The sequence below is a fragment of the Dryobates pubescens genome, chromosome 18 (assembly GCF_014839835.1).
Source record: "Dryobates pubescens isolate bDryPub1 chromosome 18, bDryPub1.pri, whole genome shotgun sequence".
Classification (NCBI taxonomy): Eukaryota; Metazoa; Chordata; class Aves; order Piciformes; family Picidae; genus Dryobates; species Dryobates pubescens.
In genome coordinates this window covers 15,573,854-15,598,408 of record NC_071629.1, presented here as the reverse complement: position 1 = coordinate 15,598,408, position 24,555 = coordinate 15,573,854, and the positions used below count along the sequence as shown (strand labels likewise).

The window sequence follows — 24,555 nt, the reverse complement described above, 5'->3', positions numbered from 1 at the left end:
GTTCAGGAATGAGGAGCCTGGATAAAACTCAGGTAGGTTTTTAAATCCTCCCGTACAGACTAGGGGAGACGGTGGTGGAGCAGGTATGCTGAAAGCCGATGTTTGTTGGTCTGACTACGCCTGAGGTAAAGGATCTTTTGATTGCTAGCACCTGCAAAACTGGGCTAACGGCCTGCGTGGCCCCGTGGAAGAGCCTAGAGGTGGCCATGGGCACTTGATGTGGCCGTGGCATGCCCGGTTTTGTGCTTATACCTTCATGCCGAGCTCCAGCACCTTGGTTTCCCCATGGACTGGGACTGTTGGGTGCTGGTGTTGTCACCTTGTCCTGGTAGCAAACGTAGCTTCCTCTGATTGTTATCGTGGAAGTGTGGGGGAGAGAAACACCCGCCGCGGGCCAGGAGAGCAGGGTCAGCACCCTCGAAAAGCTCCTTCCCCTCGACCAAGCCCCTTCTCCCCTCGCATTTCCTTCCCGGCCACCACCCCCCCGGCCGCCGCCGCCGTTCCCGGGGCAGGCGCGGCGCGGGGGGCGGGCGGTGCCGCGCAGGCAGCCGGCGGGGCGTGCAGAGCGGGACCGGCTCCGGCTTCTCACCGCAGCGGCGGAGCAAAGCTTCCCCCCGGGGCTCCCGCTGTCAGCCGGGCCGGGCACCGTCTGCAGCCCCCCAGAAAAAAAAAAAAAAAGAAAAAGAAAAAAAAAGGGAACCCCCCAAGTCTTGAAGTTTTGTTTTATTTTAATTTTAAATCAAATTATTATTATTCTTTTCGGGCAGCTCCCGGGCGCGGCGAGCAGCGGCCGGCGCCGGGCGGGCCCCGACGGGACCGGGGCTGGGCTGCGGGGGATGCCCGGTAGCGGAGCAGCAACAGCGGGGCCCGTACCGGGCCTCGGCGGGCACCCCCCGCGCCCCGCTGCCCGCGGGCGCCCGCCGGCCCCCGGGGCCTGGCCCGGGGCGGACCCCGCCGCCCTCTGAGCGCTCCGCCGCTGCCGCCGGGCCCGGGGCCGGGGGGTCCTGGGCCGCGGCAGGCGGGGAGCGCTCCCCGGGCAGGAGCCGGGACGGCGGCGGGAGGCAGGTCCCGGGGGCGGCTGGGGCCGTGCATGGCGGTGGCACCCCCGGTGCCTGCTGGCTTTGATTTCGCTGCTGTCGGAGGACTTGGCACCATTTGTCGCCTTCTTTAAAAATTGCCCGGAATTTTTTTTCTTTTTTTTTTTTTTTCTTCTTCTTTTTTTCCTTTTTTTTTTTTTTTTTTTTTACATTTCAACTCCAAGAGGCTCAGCGGAGCGGCTCCGGGACCGTGTGTGTGTGAGGCGGCGAGGCCATGCGGTGAGGTAAGAGCGGGACGGGGACCGGGACCGCAGCAGCTCCGTTGCGGGGTGCTCCGCTCCTGTCTGCGGGGCTGGGTCGGGAGCAGCGGCACCTCCGGCACCAGGACCCTCAGGACGAGAGGGTTCTACTACTTTTCTTTGTATTCCTAGCTGATAAACGTCCCCCCTCTAGCCCAGGTACCTGCGGCGTAGAACCTCCTCAGCCCCCGCTGTAAGCGCAAAATTCAGATTAGCTGGCAAAAAAATGCTGTGTAACAAAATGGGGCTTTTTGGGGGTGGTTTTTGGTTTGGGTTTGGTGGTTGGGTTTTTTTTTTTTGGTGTTCGCTTCTTTGTTTTCTTTGAGCTGCTGAGGAAGTACCACCTTGAAGTTGAACTTCCTACTGCAAGCCTGATTCTGGTCTGCGATCAAAAAAAAGTCTGATTTTATATTACGCAGATTTTGTTTTGCAAACTAATCAGAATGTTGTGCTTCTACCGGGGACTGGGGAGGGTCTGCCCCCCAGGTACCTGTGCGTGGAGGGTGGAAACACGTTTACCGGCAGAGAATACAAAGGAAAGTGATGGCACCTTCTGCCCTCAGGGTCCTGGCTCGCTCTGTCAGATTTCGGTCGTTTTATCCCAGTTTACACTCGTGTGAACTGGCCATTAACTGGGTCAGTGCTCCCCCAGCTTGGTTCGGTGGATATTTGAGTCCCGGGGCGTATTTCAGTTGGCTGTAGTGAATGGATTTTGATAGGGAGGGTTCAATCTTGACTGGTTTGAGTAGTTCTGGGGAAGTTAATGGGGCAACCTCGGTGAGAAAGACTTAGTCATCTGTTTACAGAGCCTGGTTAGAGGGTTCCTGGTTGATGCCGTGCTGATCTCCACCTCTGTGGTTCTGCTTCACACCTGAACGTTTATTAGATGTTTCAAAATCCAGGGATTATTAGCTGATAGAACCTCCCTGCCTCTCCCTTTTATTATCAGACAGGGCACAGCGCTTTCCCCAAGTGATGCCAGCTCTGCCAGGCTGGGCTGCGGTGCACAAGTCCCATCACACGGGGATTAAAGTTGGGTTGGTCACAGGTTATCGAAACCTCCCTCTGCGGCCAGTGAGCTGGATCCAAACATGCTGTAGCTGTCTAAATCAAGTATTTATGGAATGCTGCTCACTCCCTCCGTGCTGTCTTCGCTAGGGAAAAGAAAAGTGCCAAACGTATGGCTGTTGAAGTAAGTTAAGTTGTCCCGGTCCAGGTTGGAGCTTTGCTGGAGGCGCTGCAGAGCGGCAGTGGGGCTGCCCTGCTGGTGGGGTGGTTCACGGGGGTGGCATTTGGTTACTGATTTACCAAGTGACCGGGCAGAGACTTGGAGTGCTGAATTTTCTTTTCCATGCTGTGGTGCAGTTTCTCCTCACACCCTCATGCACAGCTGGAGTTAATGAACTTGATTTGGAATCCTAGAACTGTTTTGGTTGGGAGAAACCTTTAAGGTCATCGAGTCTAACCCTTGACGCAGCACTGCAAGGTCGCCACTAAATCATGTCCCTCAGCACCACACCTACACAGCTTTGAAACCTCTCCAGGGATGGGGACTCCACCGCTGCGTAGGCAGCCTGGGCCAGGGCTTGACAGCCCTCAAGGGGAAGCAATGGTTCCTCCTGTCCAACCTATGCCACCCCTAGTGCAACTTGAGGCAGTTTCCTTTTGTCCTAAGATTTCTATGCGTTGCTGTAAGAAGCACCGACTGGAGCTGTCATATTGGGACAGGGGAGTGGTTATATGTTGACAGCAAAACCTTGTGTCCTCCCCTGTCACCAGTGGCTGAGGTCCCTGCTGTCGTGGGGACATGGGGCAAGACTGGTGGCTGTGTGGCTGCAGGAGGGGCTCTTTTGTTCAGGGAGGCTGTAGTGAGCTTGCTGCTCTGATCTCCTCCTTCAAGGGGAGATCCATGTCACAGCCTAGGAGTTTGCCTGGCTGCTGGTGGGGCTCTTTAACTGGAACTCTTGCTGGTGCCCATTGCTTGTATGGGTAGGACATGATCACTTTGGTATGAGGTGGTCCAAGTAGAGAAGCTGCTGGGGCGGGGGGCAGGGTGAGGGGAGGAAGAAGCCAGGTGATTTGCATGTATGTGTGCAAGGAGGGGAAGGAGAATAGTCTCCTTTGCAGGAGTGTCCTGATCAGTTAAGCTGGAAGCACTGGGGAGAGGTCTACCTTGAGCAGATGTGTCTGGGAAGTATCACAGTGTATTGGAGGTTGGAAGGGGACCTCAGGAGGTCATTGGATCCGCCCCCCTGGAGAGTTCCTGATCCCAGATGCTAAAAGCCACAAGTGCACTGGGTTGGCTTTTCCAACCCTTTGCTCTATTTTTGGTTCTTTCCATACCTGTTAGAAATGTTATTTCTTTCCATCCTGTCCTCAAGCTCGGGTAGTCTTCTGCTACTGCTTGTTTTCCTGAGCACTAATTGCCCTCAACCATCCTGTTCAGTGGTTTTGCATTCTTTTCAGCTTGCAGGCTTGTGTGAAACTTTCAGGTGAAACACAAGGACAGGTTTTGCTTTTGGATTTACCTTGGTAAGACCTCTAAGAAATAGTTTGGGGAATCCCAAGGATGAGCTGAAAACCACTGCAGCTAATTACTGCAACCTCGCTATGCTTGGAGCAGTTACACGAGTAACTGCTGGGGTTACCTGGCTGTTTGTTTGTGTCTTGGGATCCCAAAGACTTCCCCAAATGTTTGCAGTAAAGAGAAGCCTCCCATAAATGGGAATGCCTTTGAGCAGGAAGAGGGCAGATTTAGACTGGAGATTATGAACAAATTCTTTAGAGTGAGGGTGGGGAGACACTGGAACAGGCTGCCCGGGGAGGTTGTGGATGCCTCCTCCCTGGTGGTGTCCAAGGCCAGGTTGGATGAGGCTTTGAGCAACCTGCTCTAGTGGGAGGTGTCCTTGCCTGTAGCAGGGGGAATGGAACTAGGTGATCTTCAGTGTCCCATTCAACCCAAACCCTTCTGTGAAAAATGGGTAAAATAGAGGAGAAATAGGAGCAAACAAAGTACCTTGGTGTTGTGGGTGCTGTTCCACCCTGGATTTCTCCACGAGCCAGGCTCCTGCCAGCACCACGAACCAGCGATCTGAACGTGCATCTGGCCCAGTGGCCTTTTGCCAGCTGCGTTTCAGGGCGTGAGCGTGACCAGCTTGGGTTTGTGCAGGGCTTTTTTTCTTGCAGATTTGTTGTATTTGGCCTTTTTGCATCAAACACACAATAGCTGTCTGTGGCAAGAGGTTATTTCTGTGTTTGGTGCTGACACGAGGACGCAGCCTTAATTTTCGGTCCGGTGACAGATTTATTGACGTGTTCTTCATCTGCGGGATCCAACCCAGAAACCTGAGTTGTGATTTGCCAGAAGGGGGCATTTTGCTAACAGCATAAAGGAATTTGGTAGCAGGAAGATTCACAGGTTTCATTGGGCTGGAAGGCACTCTCAAGATTCATCATGTCCAGCCCCCTTGCAGTGAGCAAGGACATCTCCAACTAGGTCAGGCTGTCCAGGGCCACACCGAGTCTCATCTTAGCTTAGTAATTAAGTGATGCTCATCTGGAAATCACAGCTTTTTGGACAAGAGTTCCTTGGTGCCTCAGTGGTACAAGAAGATCATTGTGCACCTGCATGCTGGTGAATGAATTTTGGGGCGTTGCATGCAAGAGCTGAGTGCAGGGAGAGCAGTTTCCTGTCTGCTTCAGCCTGTGGTTGTTGAAATTAGAACTCCTGGAATGGTGTTTGGTTTCTTTTTCACAGGCTCCCAGCATGCTGGGGTCTGGAAGTGACCACTGGGGATCATCTAGTCCAACCCCCTTGGTAAAGCAGGGTCACCCACAGCCGCTTGCCCAGGATCACAATGTCCAGGTGGTTTTGGAATCTCTCTGGAGAAGGAGACTCAATAACCTCTCTGGGCAGCCTGCTCCAGGGCCCCAGCACCCTCACATCAAAGAGTTTTTTCCTCATGTTCAGATGGGAATGAAGCCACTTAACAATGTGTTTTCCAAGCATCTGGTAGTAAATGTGGGTTTTTTTGCTGTAGGTTGAGCTCCATGAGCTTCGTGCTGCTTTGATTCTTGCATGTGGTTGCTGTGCTTTTTCTATATGGAAAGAGGGCATTGCCCTATCTGGAGCCCACAGCCTCTGTTCCTTCTTCTTTCTCAGAGGTAGGATTCCTCCCTGTCTTGCCCTGCTCCAATGTGGGGACCCTCTCACAGGAGACAGTCCTTTATGAGCTTCAACATTAGTCCTTCAAGAATTCTCTGCTGCAAGTCCCTTCCATGGGTGTAGTCATTCAGGAACAGACTGCTCCAGCATGAACCGTGCATGGGATCACACATCCTGCCAGCAAACCTGCACTAGCGTGAGCTTCTGTCTCCATGGGCCAGAAGTCCTTCCAGGAGCCTGCTCCAGCATGGGTTTCCCTATGTGGTCACAGCCTCCTTTGGGTGCACCCACCTTCTCCATCATGGGGTCCTCCAGGGGGATATCTGCTCCACCATGACCTTCCAGGGCTTGCAGGAGCACAGCCAGCCTCACTGTGGCCTTCACCGCAGGCTGCAGGGGAGTCTCTAATCCAATGCAGATAAGTAACTTCAGGACTGAAAATAAACCTCTCAGAAGTGACTTTTGCCTTTCTTTGAGAATAGGTATAGAAATCTGCATGACATCAGCATTTGATGACAAGTGTTGCAAGTAGAGCTGGAGGGATGATAATGATGAGATATAGAAAGATGTTGTGTGTGGGAGGTTGGTCCCCCACCCTCTGTTGCATGCTGAACATTGCATCTCCTCCAGCTGAGGAGGACTGGAAGTCCTTGGACTGAGGAGGGAGAGCCCAAGCATGTGATGTTTGCAGCTTCAAGCCTATAGGTCTTCTATGGTGCTGTCAGGTGGAAAGGCAGAAAGCTCTTGGGCTCAGAGCAGGATGCTGGTGGTATTTGTGTTGAGTACACTGGTTAGTTCTTTCCTGCTTCACTGATAACTCTCCCCATCTCTCAAATCCTGGAGCCCAGCACAGCTGTGGAGTACCCAGGTCTTGTTTTGCTGTAGGAGGTTCTCATTTGCTTCTGTGCCTGGGGTTGCAATCCATTTTGACCCCTCGTTCTTGGTAGAAGCTTCCATATGTCAACACTGGAGCATTTTGAATGCAGTCACTACTCCTTGGTGTCTGATACAGGGCCAGTAGTTGCTCATGTCTTGCTGGTACTTGTGCCATCTGTGGACCAGTTACCTTGTTGTGAGAGATGCACTGGGCCAGCCCTGCTCCTGAGCTTCCCACACTGTGAGAGCAATGACACTCACCCCAGCTGAGCTGAGATTGAAGCCTTCCAAATCAGCCCTTCCTGATGTGGAGTTTTCACAAGGGCTGCTCAGAGTAGTGAAACATCCATGAGAGAAAGCTGCATCCAGATGTTGCAAAAGCCTTGGTGTGAGAATTAATTACCCACAGCCATCCCTAAGCTGGACAGCTTCTGTTTCAAGCTACTGGTGTGGTTTTGCCTCCTTCCCAGTCTGGACTTGGTTGGTTGTGCTTTGCTCATTGTAAAAAAAACCTGTGCCCAGGAGCCTGAAGGAGCTGCCCTGGTGCTCTGCAGAGAGGCTTTTCTCGTGGCAGCTCTTTCCCATGGTGTTTTGTCCTGGGAGCTGGCGTGCACGGCTGCACAGGAAATTCTGGTTGCACCATTATTGCAGAGCCTATTGTTTGGGGCAAGGGCAGGAGTCGGGCTTGCTCACATCCCAAAGTGTCTCGCTGTGTTTAAAAGGATTTTGTGGAGTATCCAGGGCTGCCAGCGGGGAGGCAAAGCTCGGGGCTGGAGTTCACACTTAGCCCAGATCCCTGTGTTTCTGCTCAAATTCACTGCTAGCTTTTTCCATCACAATCTTCAGCGTTAAGGAAAAATTGGAGGGAAAACAGAGTCAGGATGTGATTCCTCAGTGCAGTTTGCAGCTTTCATGGAAGGTGGCTACCAGGAGGATGGAGACTCCCTTTTGACAAGAGGTCAGGTAGAAAAGACAAGAGGCAATGGGTACAAATTACTGCTGGGGAGATTCCAGTTGGACTCCAGAAGAAAATGTTTCCCCATTAGAACAGTTAAATGTTGGAATCATCTCCCAAGGGAAGGAGTGGATTCTCCTACACTGCTCAGTGTAAAGACTCAGCTTGACAGGGTGCAGGGCCAGCTCATTTTGACTACACCATCACCTAGAAAGGTTGGACCAGGTGGTCCTTGGGGTCCCTTCCAGCCTGGCATTCTGTGATTGTGATCCTATATAGAATTATAGAATGGTAGGGGTTGGAAGGGACCTCTGGAGATCGAGTCCAATCCCCCAGCAAAAGCAGGATCACCTAGGGGTGATCTCAGCTCTGCTTGTGGGTGATGTGTTGAGTGATGCAAAATCAGCCACCCTGCTCCCACAAACCCAGCTGAGCCCTTCAACTCTACTGTCTTTAAGCACAAATCTTGTGTGCAGCAGCTGAGGGAACTGGGATTGTTCAGCCTGGAGAAAAGGAAGCTGAGGGGAGACCCTCTGGCTCTCCACAACTCCCTGGAAGGAGGTTGGAGCCAGGTGGGGTCAGGCTCTTCTCCCAAGTAAGAAGTGATAGGATGAGAGAAAACAGCCTCAAGTTGCCCCAGGGGAGGTTTAGTTTGGATGTGAGGAATGATTTTTTTCCCCTTGAGGGTTGTCAAGGCCTGTTCCAGACTGCCCAGGGAAGTGGTGGAGTCCCTATCCCTGGAGGGGTTTCAAATCCATGGAGTTGTGGTGCTGAGGAACACGGTTTGGTGGTGACCTTGCAGTGCTGGGTTAATGGTTGGACTCCATGATCTTGTATGCTGCCTTTGAGATGCCAAAGTGCGTGGACTGGATCATACAGGGGTAAACAGGCTGGTCCAGCACATGGCAGGCTCTGTCTTCACCATGCCATGGTCTTGTGGTGTGATGAGGACACCTGCTAACCTGTCTGTGCCTCTGTTTCTTATCTGAGCCATGGAGCAAGCACTGGGCTGCCTGTGTTTGCTCTCACCTTGATTTTCCTTTCTTTCTTTCTCTCCCTGCCCCCTCTCTGCCCCCCCTTAACTAATCTTTGTGGCTTTGATGGTTGGCAGTGATAGCTGTATTCCCAGGCTGTGCTATCCCAGTTGCAAAACGCCTTTCCTCACCAGTGCACACCACAGGTCCTCTCTCGCAGGGCTGAGTGTTGTGTTTTGGCTGCTGGCTGTCCATCAGCAGAGGATTTGAAAGCTTTGCTGGCTGAATTCATGAGCATGGTTGCCCAGTGTCAGAGTTGCCTGCTCAAGCTTTCTGTGCCCTCCTCACCACTGGGTTTTTCATTCTCTTGGCTGTCATCCCAATAGAGGGAAACCACCAAAGTGGTGCAGGTGTAAAGAGTGAAGCCACATGCATGGCATTCCTCTGCTGCCACACGCCTGGCTGGAATTAAGTGTGGAATTCCTGGAGCTTTTGCAATCTCTGCATCCCAAGAGCTGAGCTTTTGCTGCTACAGTAGAGTCTCACAGAGCCTGTGCGAGCAGACAACACTTCTACACACAGAGCTTCCAGTAACCTGCCTGGTAATGGGAGAGAACTTGCGGCTGGAGGTCTTGGTCCAGATGCCGCATCCAATGTGTGCAGGTGAGGAGGTGAGTCCCCTTTGATGCAGCATCAGATGGTGAGGGTGTCATTCACCCCTCTGCTGAGCCAGCAGGAGATGTCTGCCAGCTCCCTCACTGATACAGGGAAGTGTTGATACCTTCATAGAATAATTTGGTTGGAAGAGGACCTTAAGATCATTGATTCCAATTATTAGCACTGCCAGGTCACCACTAAACCATGTCCCTCAGCACCACATCTACATGGCTTTGAAACCCCTCTGCCACTGCCCTGGGCAGCCTGGGCCAGACCTTGACAACCCTGCCCGGGGGCAACTTGAGGCTGTTTCCTCTTGTCCCATCACTCCTTTCTTGGGCAAAGAGACTAACCCCCAGCTGGCTCCAACCTCCTTTCAGGGGGTTGTAGAGAGCCAGAAGATCTCCCCTCAGCATCCTTTTCTCCAGGCTGAAAACCCCTCGTTCCCTCAGCTGCTCCTCTCAAGATGTGTGCTTACAGACAGTCGTTTGAATTGCAGGGCTCAGCTGGCTGTGTGGGAGCAGGGTGGCAGATGCTGCTGCTTGCCGCTGTGAGGAAGTGAACCAAAAGCCTTCTCTGAGGTCGCAGTGACGAGCGGTGCAAGGCACGTGCCTGGCGGAGGGACAGGGAGCCTGGCAGAGGGACAGGGAGCCTGGCAGGAGCCATCCTGTGTCACACATCTGAACAAGCCTCACTGGGAGCTGCCGTGGCTCATTTTCTCTTGCTGCTCCTCTTACGCCAGCCTGGTGCGGGGCAGCGGCTGATGCTGTCCCGCTGAAACTGGGTTGATATTGTCTGCTAGAGGCCTCCTGGACACTCGGGGTCTTGTTTGAGAGAACCATTAATGAGTTTAGAACTGCCTCATTTCACTCTGGGGTATGAGAAATGCCCATTGTGTGTGAGAACAATGGCACCGATGTGATGGGCTGCCCTGGGCTTGGGGTCGTGTGGCTGGAGTGGTATGAAGTAGCACGTCCAGCTGGAGCCATTGTGGGGCCTCCAGACTCTCAGCTTCAGCCAAATGGTTGATGTTGGACTTCACCGTGGCAGTGCTTGTCCTCTGTCCCTGCTTGTGTAGACAGTAGACAATTGCTCTTTACAACTCCCAGGAAGAAGAGGAAGGTTACAACTCCTGGAGAAGAGGAGGCTCAGGGGTGACCTCATTGCTCTCTACAACTACCTGAAAGGTGGTTGTAGCCAGGAAGGGGTTGGTCTCTTCTCCCAGGCAACCAGCACCAGAACAAGAGGACACAGTCTCAAGCTGTGCCAGGGGAGGTTTAGGTTGGAGGTGAGGAGAAAGTTCTTCACTGAGCGAGTCATTCGTCATTGGAATGTGCTGCCCAGGGAGGTGGTGGAGTCACCATCCCTGGAGGTGTTCAAGAGGGGACTGGATGTGGCACTTGGTGCCATGGTCTAGTCATGAGGTCTGTGGGACAGGTTGGACTTGATGAAGGTCTCTTCCAATCTTAGTGATACTGTGAAGGAAGTTGCAGTGAGGTGGGGGTTGGTCTCTTCTCTCTAGTATCAGGTGATGGAAGCAGAGGAAATGGCCTGAAATTGTGCCAGGGGAGGTTCAGGTTGGATATTAGGAAGAACTTTTTTTCTTGCAAGAGTACTCAGGTGTTGGAACAGGCTGCCCAGGGAGATGCTGGAGTCCCCAGCCCTGAAGGTGTTCAAGAAGTATGTGGATGTGGCACGTTGGGACACAGTTTAATAGCTGTGGTGGTGTTAGGATGATTGTTGGATTTGATCTTGGAGGTCTTTTCCAGCTGAAACAATTCTGTGCTTCTGTGAGTACCATCAGCTGGATGGCTGGAGGGCGGCACCAGCGTCTGTCGAGCTTGGGAAGGAGGAAGAGAACATCCACTGGTTTCTGAGCGGCACAGAGTTGTGTCTGGCACTGTCTCTCCTGTTCTTGTACAGAGTTTCACAGTGTCCCTGGGTGCAGAGCACATCCAAAATGTGTGCTGTGCTCTCTGATCTCCACTCTGTAGATCACAGCTGGAAAAGATGCCAGCAACAGTGAGAGCAGGTGAGCAGCACCCTATCTCTCAGTGACCCCCTGCATCCACTTACAGGTAATTGGGGAATGTCAGGAGAAGCAGGCCTTGAGGTGGTGGCCTCCAAGCATTTTCACAGCATGCTGTGCTTGGCTCCATGCTATGGGCAGTGCTGGCAGGCTGATGGACAGGAGCCCACCACAGCCATGGGGGCTACTGGCTGCATGTCTTTTCCAGTGAGATTTTATAGAGCAGTGCCTGGTGAGTTTACTTTATGTGGTGTAAGTCCTGCCAAAACATTTTCTTCCTGTTATTGCTCCTCTGGTTTTAGCAGAGTGATAAGAGCCTCTTGCAGGGAACTGGGTTCTCCCAGGGGCTCTCCTGCTCCAAGTCAGGAGCTTTGAGCAGCTTTTCCCAGGGTAACTTTTCATACACACAGAATGGTAGGGGTTGGAAAGGACCTCTGAAGATCATCTAGTCTAGCTGAAGGGTTGAGCAGGAGGGTTAAATTCCAAAGTTCTATGTAGATAGATGATAAAAGGAATATCTGAATGTAGTCTAAGTAGGGTAGGGTCTTTCCACAATCAAATAGAATGGTAGGGGTTGGAAGGGACCTCTGGAGATCAGTCCAACCTGCCTGCCAAAGCAAGGGTCATCTAGGGCAGGTCACACAGGCATGCATCCAGATGAGGCTTGAAAGCCTCTAGAGAAGGAGATTCTACAACCTGTCTGGGCAACCTGCTTCAGGCCTCTGTTATCCTCATAGGAAGGAAGTTTTTCCTTTTGTTGAGGTGGAACCTCCTATGTTCCTGTTTATATCTGTTGTGCCTTGTCCTATTATGGGACACCATTGAAAGGAGGCCAGCACCACCACCACCTTGACACCCACCTTTCAAATATTTATGAACACTGATAAGATCCCCTATGAGTCTTCTCTCTTCCAGACTGAACAGCCCCAGGTCTCTCAGCCTGGGAAGGAAAAAAGAAATAGGTTGGCTTGATTTTAGAATCACAGAATCATGTAAGTTGGAAAAGACCTTTAAGATCCAACCATGAGCCCATCACTGCCAGGTCACCACTAAACCATTTCCTTCAGCACCACATCTCCACAGCTTTGAAATCCCCCCAGGGATTGGGGACACCAGAGCATGAGAGGAAGAAGTGGGTTATATGGAAGCCCTGTGTGATCCAGACTGGTGTGGTTGTGCTGCTCTGATTGTAATCAGTGGGTTTTGCACCCATGAAGCACTAGGGCAAAGCCACCTAAACTGTCTATAATAACTACAGGGAGTCTGTTTGTGTGGTTTCAAGTTTGACCTTTCTGAGTGATAATTACTCTCTAATCTTTCCAGCTTTGATTCCTGGAAAGCCTCACCTTTGTTTACAGCTGCAGCATAAACATGTTCAATAAGGCAGAGCTGAAAACACAAAGGAAGTGTTTGTGGGGGAGAAGAGCTTCACTGAAGGATGCTGCAGGACAACTCCCTGGATCTGTGCAGTGCTGTAGGCAGGGAACATGATTGCTGGATGCTTCTTGGGATACTGCTCAGAAAAGCAGAAGCATTGCCTGTCTTCCCCAGGCCACAGAAGGAGGTGCAGCTTTTGCTGGAAGCTGTGGATTTAGGTATGGAGTTGTCTGTGGAGATCAGATGTGTCTGGAGAAACCCCTGTGCTGCGTTCTTCTGGTTCTTAGTACACTCCCTGCTGCCCAAGGATAAATACGTTGCAAGAATGGATGCTGAGATCCCTAATTTGGGTGGAATTTAGGCACCTAAATGAATGTTTGGACACTTACCTGATTTTTCATGCTGAAGGTGCCACTCTCCTTCCTGGCAGTCAGGGGGCACAGCTGGGTAGGAGCTTTGGTTAGGGGCATATGAGATGGTCAGGCTGTCTTGAGCATGCAGGAGGGTTTTTAGAGAAGCAGTAATCTGGTGTGTCCAGTGACATGCCTTCAGAGCCTTGTGTCAGTTTGCTCTTTCTTTCTGTTGGTGTTAACAAGCTGGGGTTCAGGCTCAAGTGGCTTACATGGTGATTTCTAGCTCTGAGGGTATGAGGAGAGGATGATTTGGACTGGATAAGTGACAGCCACATTTGGCCTGGAGGGTCTGAAGCCATGCTGCTATAAAAATGGGTCAGAACTTCATGTTCAAGCATACCCAGCTCCAAATTAGGTGGTCAATTCACTTATCTCTTCCTTCACCCCTTCTCTGATGTTGCATCCAGCTGCCATCAAGGCCAGGGAAGAGGGCAGTTGGAGTACGCCTTCCCAGAGGTGGGATGAGGATGTGCAGCTCAAACAGGTGGCTCAGTGCAGTTGTCTTTAAAGAATGAAAACAAAGTGATCCTGGGTGTGTACCTCTGATGTGAGGATCAAGAGGATTTGGCTTAATTGGCTACATGGCACTTCCCTCACTGCCTGCTTCCTGACTTCCCTGGACCTGTTTTCATCACCTGCCCAGGGCAGAGCGGTGACTGCTGTGTTCCTGGATCCACACCCCCAGATGATGCTGTCAGCCATGTGCTGGGGGTAGCTCTTTGCAACCCTCCCCAGTTGTTGCCTTTTCCAGGGAGGCAGGCTGACTGCTGGGCTTCTGGATTTTTCTTGCTGTGAGTAGTTGTGAAATAGTGTCTGTTGTGCTAATGCCTGCCATGGCTCCCCTGCTTCCACTGGGACCACAGCTCTTGACAGCATGCTGCTGTGGGGTGAAGGGAGCACCTGTAGTGGAGGTGAGGGGAGACCATAAACCCCTGAAAGGAGGTTGGATCCAGGCAGTAGTTGGTCTGTTCTCCCCAGGAACAAGTAGCGAGGCAAGAGGAAATGGCTGCGAGGGAAGGTTTAGGTTGGACATGAGGAACAATTTCTTCCCCAAAAAGGTTGTCAAGGCCTGGCCCAGGCTGCCTAGGGCAGTGGTGGAGTCCCCATCCCTAGAGGAGTTTCAAAGCCGTGGAGATGTGGTGCTGAGGGCCATGGTTTAGCAGTGACCTGGCAGTGCTGGGTTAAGGGTTGTACCTGACCGTCCTAAAGGTCTTTTCCCACCAAAACAATTCTATGATTCCATCTGAAGTCAGACAAGGAGAAGCCCAAGAGTGATCAAAATCACTGGATGATGCCTCTGGCATCTGTGGGAACTGAGCTTTGCTTGGGTTTTCTGCTGGACAAGCCCACATTGTTAAATGCTTTTTCTCAAGCACTTCTTTTGTCTCCTCTGAAGGAAGAAGGGGTCAGTTTTTCCGCACCGCTGACGTGAGCGGTGAATCACAACTGCTAGGGGAAGGTGCTGTTACTGGCACTAGCAACTTGTCAAAACATTGGCCATCTTCATCCTGCTGTCCTCAGGCATTTTGCAGCCACAATGCCAGATGATTGGGTCTGACCACAGCTCCCAGTGTTCTTCTGATGCTTCTCAAGTGGGATGGACAGGAAGGATTGCCTCCTTAAGGAGCTTTTACTTCAAGGGAGGGATATAGCTTATGTATGGGACAGTCCACACGTTTTACTATAGGAAGGAAATGTGTCAGCATGCAGCATAGATCCAGCCTGTAAGCCAAGATGCAATTTTGCTTTGGTACCAGGTGCTAGCCCCAGCCAGATAAAAGAGACAGCACTGGGACAACATCCAGAGAACTCAGCAGGTTTTGCAAACGCTGGCAGTGCCAGCGAGCTGGAGCCAGGGCCAGCCCTGCCCTGCCTGTGCAGGCAGGTTGAGCCTCCAGTGTGGGAGTTTCTGTAGCTCTTGCACCAGCTGAGCAGGGCTGGAAACTAATCCTTGAGAAAACACCAGCAAGTGCTTCTTGACTTGCTATGGGCTGGTCCTCTGCCGGCAACAGGGTGCATGGCCTTGCAGAGCTGTGTGAGGAGCAGCAGAGGGAACTGGAGTTGTCTAGTCTGGAGAAGAGGAGGCTGAGGGGAGACTTCATTGCTCTCTACAGCTCCCTGAAAGGAGGTTGGAGTGAGGTGGGAGTTGATCCTTTTTCTCTAGTATCAGGTGATAGAACCAGAGGAAATGGCCTGAAATTGTGCCAGTGGAGGTTTAGGTTGGATATTAGGAAGAATCTCTTTCCTGCAAGAGTACTCAGGCAATGGAACAGGCTGCTGAAGGAGATGATGGAGTGACTGTTCCTGGAGGTGTTCAAGAAACATGTGGATGTGGCTCTTTGGGACACAGTTTAATGGCTGTGGTGGTGCTGGGTTGGTGGCTGGACTTGGCGTTGGAGGTCTCTTCAAGCAAAACACTTCTGTGATTTTATGAGCTGGCAATTTAGTGTTTGTTCTTTCGCATGCTTGCAAGGTTTGTTTATCCATGCTGTGTGGTTTCCTGCAAAACCCAGGTGGTGCCAGCATGTGGTCCCAAACAATTTGTGGTTTTAGAGGCCAGGTGAAGATGTAGATGTGCTGGGCTGATCCTTGGAGATGAGGAGATGCACCCTCAGAGGGGGTGAGATGGGTCCTTTCAGGGTGACTGGTCCTGTCCTTTCCTGCTTATGTATTTTTCATTCCCTTGCTACCTATAGCAATAATTTCACTTGCTGCTGAAAAAGGTTCAACAGGATGTAGCAAAGGGTGACAGAAAATGATCCCTAATGCGTGGAACAAAATGCCCAGCTCCATGTAAAAAAGGTTGAGGTTTTGGTCAATAAATATGCACATCTTACAACCCCACAAGATTTCCAGACCTGAGTTTGTGGAGGGGACCTGCCCTGCCGACGTGGTGCAGCTAACAAACCAAACAAGCAGCTGTAGGCAGGCACCAGGAGCACATCCCCTGTCTGGCCAGTCTCACTGAGGTGGCTTTTCCCTGCAAAGGGGCTGTCAGCTCACATTGCTCACGCACCGGGGCCTCGCTTGAGCCAGCCACGCTCCGATGGGAGCAGAAGCTGGCTTGGGACACAGGGAAGCTACATCGAGTTCAATTAGCATCATTACTGATGAGCTTTTTCGCCTTCTGGGTGGTGCCCCCACTGTGCACCGTGGCCAGCAGGATGGGGCTGGGCAAGCAATGGTGGCCACATCAGTTGTGTCTCCTCTGGCCTCCTCAAGGGCACACTTACCCCTTTGTTAGGGTCAAAAAGCCATAGAGCCGAAGAAGATGTGAATAATAATATAGACTGTAGGGAGAGAATAATGTGTAACCAAAAATCTAGACTGTAAGGAAAGAATAATGCAGAACTGAAAACAGAGTGGGGGGAAGTGAAAATGTGTAAATAATAATATAGACCGAGGGAGAATAACAAAGTAACAATAACTGTGTATAAATAATAACACAGACTGTAGGAGAATACTAATATTTGGGAAGGCACTGTGAAAGGTTTGCCACCAGAAGCTTGTTGTTCTCAGTCAGTACATTTCAACAACAACTGAAATCTCCAGCAGCTCCTCCCCACAGCCACGGGGCTTTCATAGAATGGTTTGGGTTGGAAGGGGCCTTAAAGATCACCTAGCTCCAACCCCACTGCTATGACCAGGGACACCTTCCACTAGAACGAGGTTGCTTGTGCCCTGACGCCAGTGTCAGAGCATGGTAAGGCTGTCACTTGTTGCTCGCTGTGTCCAAAGAAGAGTGACAAAGCTGATGAAGAATCTGGAGCATGAGTCTTGTGAGGACCAACTGAGGGAACAGGGGTTGTTCAGCCTAGAGAAAAGGAGGCTGAGACTCTCTACAAGTCCCTGAAATGAGGCTGGAGCCAGGTTGGGATCAGTCTCTTCTTCCAAGAAGCAACTGACAAGATGAGAGGAAACAATCTGAAGTTGTGGCAGGGGAGGTCTAGGTTGGACATCCGGAAAAGCTGGTTCTCCATGAGAATTGTCAAGGCTTGTCCAGGCTGCCCAGGGTAGTGGTGGAGTCCCCATCCCTGGAGGGGTTTGAAAGCTGTGGAGATGTGATGCTGAGGGATGTGGTTCAGTGGTGATCTGGCAGTGCTGGCTAACGGTTGAACTTGATGATCTGAGAGGTTTCTTCCAACTGAAATGATTCTGTGATTCTGTTCTTTGAGTCTGTATTTGGGGGACAGAAAGAGGCCTTAGAGGGAGGCAGTTGTGTCCATGTGAGATGCCTGTTGACATCACCAGGGCACTGTAAAGGAGTTCCTGGATAAATGCTGAAATAATTCTTGGAAGTGTTTGAGCAGAACCAGTTGGTGCACATGCTCCCAGTCTTTGCACTCGAATGTGGGGCTGTGGTTGGCACTCAGCTCTTTGTTTCCGCTCCCGAGCCGAACGCGCATCGTCACAGAGACGCAGACTGCAAAGGCTGTCACTATGGCAATGGATCGCCAAACGTGACCCTCTGCACCTCATTTCAATGTTGGCACTGCTGAGCTGCCTTGGAAGATGGCACTTTTATTTTTTCTAGAAGTAATTCCATGTCAAAGAGGAAATATAAATAAACTCCCCAAACAAAAGAAGCAAGGAAAAAATAATTCTTTCAAACATTTGAGCAGGAACAATAGGGTAGGATATGCACTCTCTGGGGAGAGCTAATGGCTGACACCGATAGGAGCAGAGCCCTGCCTCGCTCTGCTTTGGAGCTAGCACAAACCTTTGCTCAACCAAAGATTATTTATAGCAAATGTTATGGCAGAAGCATGTGTGACCTGTGAGCTCCCTGCTAGGGGAAGAGCTTTCCTGTGCTGTCTCTGGGACACAATAGACAATTATTTAGGCACTGTCTTTGTCTCGAGATATAAACAATTAAATGCCAGCTACTGGTTTCTGTCCTTCTGTTCAGACTGTGGGCAGCCATAGTTTTTTTACTTCTGGAGTTTTGGAGAAGGAAAGGATTTTTAAGAGATTTGGTGCAGGGAAATGTCATGGCTGTAAAACTGCTGAAGTCTCTCTACTAAATGATGAATTGGAAAAGCAATATAACAACACAGAATCCCAGCGTGGTGGGGTTGGAAGGGACCTCTGGAGATCATCCAGTCCAACCTCTTCTAAAGCAGGGTCACCCAAAACAGCTTGTCCATGATCACAAATTTTCTGGGTGGGCTTGGACACTCTCCAAGGAAAGATACTCTACAACCTCTCTGGGCAGTCTGCTCCATGGCTTTGGCAGCCTCACAGCAAAGAAGTTTCTCCTCCTGTTCAGGTGGATCCTCCTGGTTTCCATTTTGTGCCCATTGCTCCTTGTCCTGTCAGTGAACACCACTGAGAAGAGTCTAGCTCCATCCTCTTGCCCCCCATCCTTTATCTCTTGCTGAGCATTGATCAGATCTCCTCTCAGGCTGTTCTTCTCCAGGCTCTAGGTCTCTCAGCCTTTCCTCCTCACAGATATTCTCCAGGCCCCTCAGCATTCTTGTAGCATCTACTGGATTCTCTCCAGTAGATCCTTTTCTCTCTTGAACTGGGGATCTCAGAACTGGTCCCAGTACTGCAGATAAGCATCAAGCATCATGAATTCATTGCCTGCCAGCATCCTCAGGGAGGATGACAGCCAGGGGCTTCATGTTGTTCAGCTGACATTGCTGGGATGTGTGGGGGTGTAGACCCCTCAATCTGCCTGTACTCTTGTGTTTTAGCTCATCGTTGTGGTATTAGAGTACCTACATCTGCTATGGCATAGTAATTAAGTGTTCTTTTCTTTAATTAGCTACTTTCAACTGCTTACTGAGCAGCTTAAATAACCTACCTGTATAGGCAGATATTTCTCTGTTATAATGGTGGCAGTTGGTGCCAAATACCTGAGAAGACTGAGGAAACATAACCTTGTTGTGGAGGGTGACTCCTTTTTTAGGCTCCCTTATTCTGTGGGTGACCCCTGTGTGTCAACAGTGAAATTATCTTTTGAGATCTATTTGGTTGTCACCTTGATTTTGTTTCCTGCCTCTTAAAAGAATGGGGAGTTGTAAAAAAGGACTGGGGCAGTGTTAAGGAGCATGCAGGGGCTAACACACCCCTAGTGCTGGTTAAATGGGCAGAGGACGTGTTCTCCTCTGTGCAATTTATGGGTCTGCTCTGCGAGTCTGGAGAAATATTTCACAACAGGTACAATGCCAAAGCCTTCAGGGCTCTGTGCTCTGAAATTCAGCTTCAGTAGGAAGTAATCTGTTACATCTTCATCTTTTGATTTTAATTAACATGGACTTTTATACCTCAGTGTTTTCCTCTCATGTTTCTCCTGCTCATCTTTGCATGAAGAGCTAGGTGATGGCTCTCTCCCCTTTATAAAGCTGTGGCTGACTTGGTGGGAGGTTTTAGGGCTTAGCATAACGCAAAACCAAGTGCTGGTAGCCTGGTAAAGTGCCTGACACCATCACACCATCTCATCAGTCCCACCAAACCACCAGTGTGAGCTGGTCCCTCCCCTGGCAGCACCAGCACAAGGGCAGTTTCTCTGCCAGATGCAGTTGAGCAGCTCTGTCTCTCCCTCAGCCATGGGCAAAATGAATCTCCTGCTCTAATTTCATTGTGTTTAGCCATTGCACAAACTCTAAAGCTCCCTGAAATGGGAAGGAAGTAATGTTTAAATTAGACATGAGTGAGCTGATTTACTCAGGCTGAAGCTTGGAGTTCCGTCCTTATGAATACAGGGATGGAGCTGTCTGTCTGTGCATCCACCCGGCTGCCCCGGGAGCATTGAATTACCAGAAACACAAAGGGAGATCCAGGGTTAGAAGAGCTTCAGCTTAGACCAGTGAAAACTCTGTGGGGCAGATGCTTGCTGCCAGAGGGAAAGCAGCATGTTTGCCTGCTCTTACTTTGGTGGGTTGTCACTCATTGGTGGAGTGAGACTCTTGCTGCAGGTTGCTTTCCACCGCTGAAAAGTCAGTGTTACATAGAATGGTTTGGGTTGGAAGAGACCTTAAAGATCATGTAGTTCATGGGCTGGGACACCTCCCACTAGACCAGGCTCTTTAAGACCAGGCTAGATGAGGCTTTCAATACTTACAGGGATGAAATGTTCACAACTTCTCTGGGAAGCCTCTTCCAGAATCTCACCACTCTCATAGTGAAGAACTTCCTAATGTCCAATCTGAATCTACCCTGCTCTACTTCCAAGCTATTGCCCCTTGTCCTGTCACCACAGGCCCTTATAAAAAGTCCTTCTCCAGCTTTCCTGTAGCCCTTTTCAGGTACTTCAAGGCTGCTCTAAGGTCTCCTTGCAGCCTTCTCTTCTCCAGGCTGAACAGCCCCCACCCTCTCAGCCTGTCCCCATAAGGGAGGTACTCCAGCCCTCTCATCATCCTTGTGGTCCTCTTCTGGACCTGCTCCAACAGATCCATGTCTGTCTTGTCTTGTGGGCTCCAGAGCTTGATGCAGTACTCCAGGTGAGGTCTTACTAGAGCAGAGGAGCAGAATCACCTTCCTTGGCCACACACCTTTTGATGAAGCCCAGGACATGGTTGGCTTTCTGGTCTGCCAGTGCACGTTACAGGTCTGTCTGCTCCAGACTGTAAAGGAATTCAAACTGCTCTCCTGCCCATCATGGAAGGGGTTTAACTTCCTGTGTAACGTATTGTGCAGAGCATTTAAAATGCTGGTTGAATTCTATGGTTGCTTCCTATGGGCACTTGCTCAGTGTTCCTCAGGGAGCACAGCGCCGGAAAGTCGTAACTATTCTTGCTAATGGCCTGGAGATCCCTTTTGCAGATGTTTCATCCAATTCTCTCCTCCGTGCTCCTTCCACCTCTGCTTAAAAGAACTGCTGTGCAAGCTGCAGTGCTACCATGCCTGACTGAAGCTCAGCAGCAAACTGTCCTCCTTGTCCTGTAAACAGAAGATGCTGTATTTTTGTATGGGCTGCAGCAGTTCCTGTTGTGAGCCATTGCAAGCTGGGGATCTGCTGGTGGGGCTTGAGTGTGGCTGGCTTATGTTGGCATTAGCTGGTAGTGAGCTGGAAAAGCTTGAACGTGGCTTTGGAGTTGGGTCCTTCAGAGCGGCTCTGAGGAGGGCTGAAACGGCTCTGGAGAAATAAACAGAAAGGGGGGTGAAGTCACAATTCTCTCCCTATTTATTTGACCTAAATACACTGAAGTAACTGTACCCTCATGAAAGAGATAATTTCCTGACGCTGGAGAGCTTAACATCTGTTTCCTCCCATTTTTTTTTGGGTGGTAGAACATGGTAACGGAAGAGCTGGCGGGGTTTTCTTTCCTCTTTTTCTTTTGTATAGCGAGAGGCGCTGCATGCTTGGGCTAAATGCGCTCTCCTCGAGCAGACAGGTTTCTCTCAAGGGTTATATGATCATTTGTTCTCTATTTTCTCGTCTTCCTGCCTCCTCCCGCCCCTCCTGGAGAGGAGCGGATGCACCGAAGCCCGGGCAGGACTTCCTCAGCCCGAGCCATGCCTTCTGGCAGCCTGCGCCGCGTGCCCTCTCCCCATCGCCCCCCTTCACCGAAAAACAATGGCCAAAGGCTCCTTCTTGTTTGTGAGTTTGGATCCCGCAGAGGAAGAGCCGAGTGGAAGATCGTGTCCCCCGGGGCCCTCGCTGCATTCCAGCTCTGGCTGCTGCCTTGCGAGGCTGCCGGCGCCTTGGCTGTGCCACCCCCCAGGCCTTCGGCGCAAATGGGCAGCGCCACGCGATGCCGGGGGAGGCCAAAAGGTTGTGAGGCAAATTTAGCACTGCTGAGAGGTGAGAGAGGGGGATGGAGAGCCTTGGATGGTTGCATGTTGAGTCATTGCTCCACAGCAAGAGCAGACCCACTCTGAACATCCAGTGCGGCACAGGTAGCTGTGATGCCTGGAGGAGCCGGATTTGTGCCGGTTATTTCTCATGTGGCTTGAACCCTCTCGCTAGTATCCCCTTTACAGAGTAGATGTAATGAGTCTCAGACCCTCCATACCCATGGCTCCAAAAGTTGAGAGGCTGATCTTTGATTTCTCCAGGTGCTTTCTGCCAGAGGCTCTGTGGTGGAGAGAACATTTCTCATGTCTGATTCTGTCCAGACTGGCCCAAGGGCTATGGCACCACCAATTTCCTCTTTGATCTCTTCAAAGGCTTGTTGCTCCTAGAGGCTTCAGTCAAAATAGTTCCTCTTGGGTCACTTGATAAGAGGGGATTTACAAGTTGACTGTAACCTGGAAAAAGCATTCTCCAGAATGCTACAGTGCCTAGGGATGCCTGGGTTTCATTTTGGTGGCTGGTGGGGAAATGAAACTGTTTGAATGAGTCCAGAAGAGGTCACAAAATGATCCAAGGGCTGGAACCTTTCTGCTGTGAGGACAGGCTAAGAGAGTTGGGATTGTTCAGCCTGGAGAAGAGAAGGTTCTGGGGAAACTTTCCTGTGGCCCTTCAGGACTTCAAGGGGCCAGAAGAAAGCTGGGGGACAGACTTTTGAGCAGGGCTTGTTGTGACAGGACAAGGGGTGATGGCTTGAACTCAAAGAGGGAGATTCAGACTGGAGAGAAAGGAGAAATGTTTGAGGGTAGTTGAGACCCTGTCCTAGGTTGCCTGGAGAGGTGGGAGGTGCCCCATGCCAGTGTTCATTCCAGGTCAGGTTTTTTTGTGGCTCTAAGCAACCTGTTCTAGTTGCATCTGTCCCTGCTGACTGCAGGGGCTTGGGCTGGATGAGATGTAAATGTCCCTTCCAACACAGAGCACTGTGATTCTGTGGGTGTTCCTGAGTGCATTTGTTGGGATGTATATCCTGCCACTCAGAGAGTGGTCACCCTGGAGCATCCTCCTGTGTGACATTCCCAGTTGTTTTTTTAACCTTACAAACAGTAATCAAGAGGAGGTTCACAACACACACTGGTATGAACAGTCTGATTGCACAAGGATGTGCAGGGAACTGAAAGGCCATTACAACAAGGCTCTAAAGACCCATCTGTGAGGATAGGAAGGAATACCTGCCATTTTTTCCTGTCTCCATGCAATGTGTCTCTGGAGAAAAGAAAGAGGTAATTGCTGATTTCCTTCATGAGATGGTTCTGAAGGTACTGGGACAGCAGCAAGGTAGGACTCAAATGCTAGCTTAGGCTCAAGACTGGTGCTTTATCATGGGTCTTCCAGGCAAAGCAAAACAAAATATCAGAGAACACAGCAAACAGCAAAACCTGAAAACAGGTTCTTGGAGTTTACTGTGCAGCAAGAAAGGGATCAGGCACAAGAATATGTGAGGAAATGTGTGCTTCTGTGGCTGAGAGAGTCCTTCCAAAATATTCAAGCCTGAAACTCCATTGTAGGTCTCCTTTCCTGACAGAGGTCCCAGCTCTCCAGCAGCTTTGGTGTTTGTTCTTTACAGCACTTTTTTCTTTAAGAATCATAAAATCATAGAATCTATGATGGAATTTCTTGGGAACACTCCACTCAGCCTGTGTCAGACCTTTCCTAGTTGGTCTTGCCTGGATGGCTGGTCCTGCTGCAGCCTTTGGTAGGCATGTGGATGCTTATTTTGCTGTGGTGGTGGATGACTCCTGCAGAAGAGCAAGGGTGCCCCTGAAAAGTCAGTCCCTGAGTGGTGGCTTGTGACAGCCCTGATTGCTTGGACCTGGTTTGAACAGGCTGCCCTGTTTCCTGTTGCCAAGGAAATGTTATGCAATCATCCAGGAAATACAAAGCACCTAGTTCTTTCTTAAGGGTTTGGATAATGCAAAATAAAGAAGGAAAATTTGGAGAAAGAATCATGGTCATCATACAGATATTTGTGTAGCATATCTTGTGTCGTTTGCTTGGGGCTTTGTGCAATACTCATCCCCCCCCAGTCCCCTGGAAGAGGAAGGTGAATTTTCAGAATGAAAGCCTACTGCCTGATGAGAAGGACAAGAGGGCAGGGTATGGACCCATGACACTGCTCTAAGTTGGAGCTGTTTTCAGTGTTTGATGGATAGCTGTTGTTTTATGAAACCATTTTCCTCACCAGGTGAGATGTGTGTTTTGTAGAACCAACACACCAGCCACAGCCCCCTGGCTGAGCCACCCTGTTTGGGCTCAAGGGAATTCCAAGGGATAGTGGAAGAGGTGCAGTGTAATAGTATTACTTCATGTTCTCTCTGGTTAGGACATCCTCCACTATAAATGCTGCTTAAGGTGGGGGGGTAGGGCCATTGACTAACTGTTGTAGTTTTCTGGCTACTAAATGTTCTCAAAAATACACTTGAAGTGTTTCCATTGACTTCTGCTCCACAAAAAGATGAGTAATGGTTTATCAGATACTCTCAAGCCTATTCTTCTCCCTACTATAATTTGTTCTTGTCATTAAGGGCCTTAGTGCCCTGGAGCCTGTGTGGTTTGGTTGATAAGGCTGACACTTTTTCTCTGGTTGGCTTATTTAAAACAGAGGTTTCCCACAAGCAAGCTGCTGTTGCTTGTTTGCACAGTGACAGACACTAAGTTCAGTGGCTGTATTGGTTGATGGAGCATAGCAAATCTTGGCACCTGGTTGAGGAAGCCTGAGCAAAGGTGGCTAAAATTTGTTCAGATGCAGAGAATTTGCCTTGGTGTTCGGAGGCTTTGCTCTGGGTGAGGCAGTGACAGTCCTCAGGCTGGATCTGGTTTAGATGACAGTGCAATAACAAGTTCTGAGTTGGCTCCTGCCAAGATTAGTCAGTGATTTTGGTGTGTGCAGTCCAGCAGGCTTCACTGGTGTAAAGGAGACAATAACAAGGTGCTTCTCTCACATTGTTTGCTAGCAGCCTGTCAAAGGGCTTTCTG

General features: G+C 50.5%; 1 protein-coding gene across 1 annotated transcript in view; it reads left to right on the top strand.

Annotated features, from left to right (window-relative positions):
• The first annotated feature begins 1,238 nt into the window (after positions 1–1,238).
• Positions 1,239–24,555, top strand: part of LOC128898113 (uncharacterized) — a 29,405-nt gene continuing 6,088 nt past the window's right edge. Inside the window, exon 1 of the mRNA XM_054169807.1 lies at positions 1,239–1,321. The gene's annotated coding sequence lies outside the window, so the exon portion shown is untranslated. The remainder of the gene's footprint in view (positions 1,322–24,555) is intronic.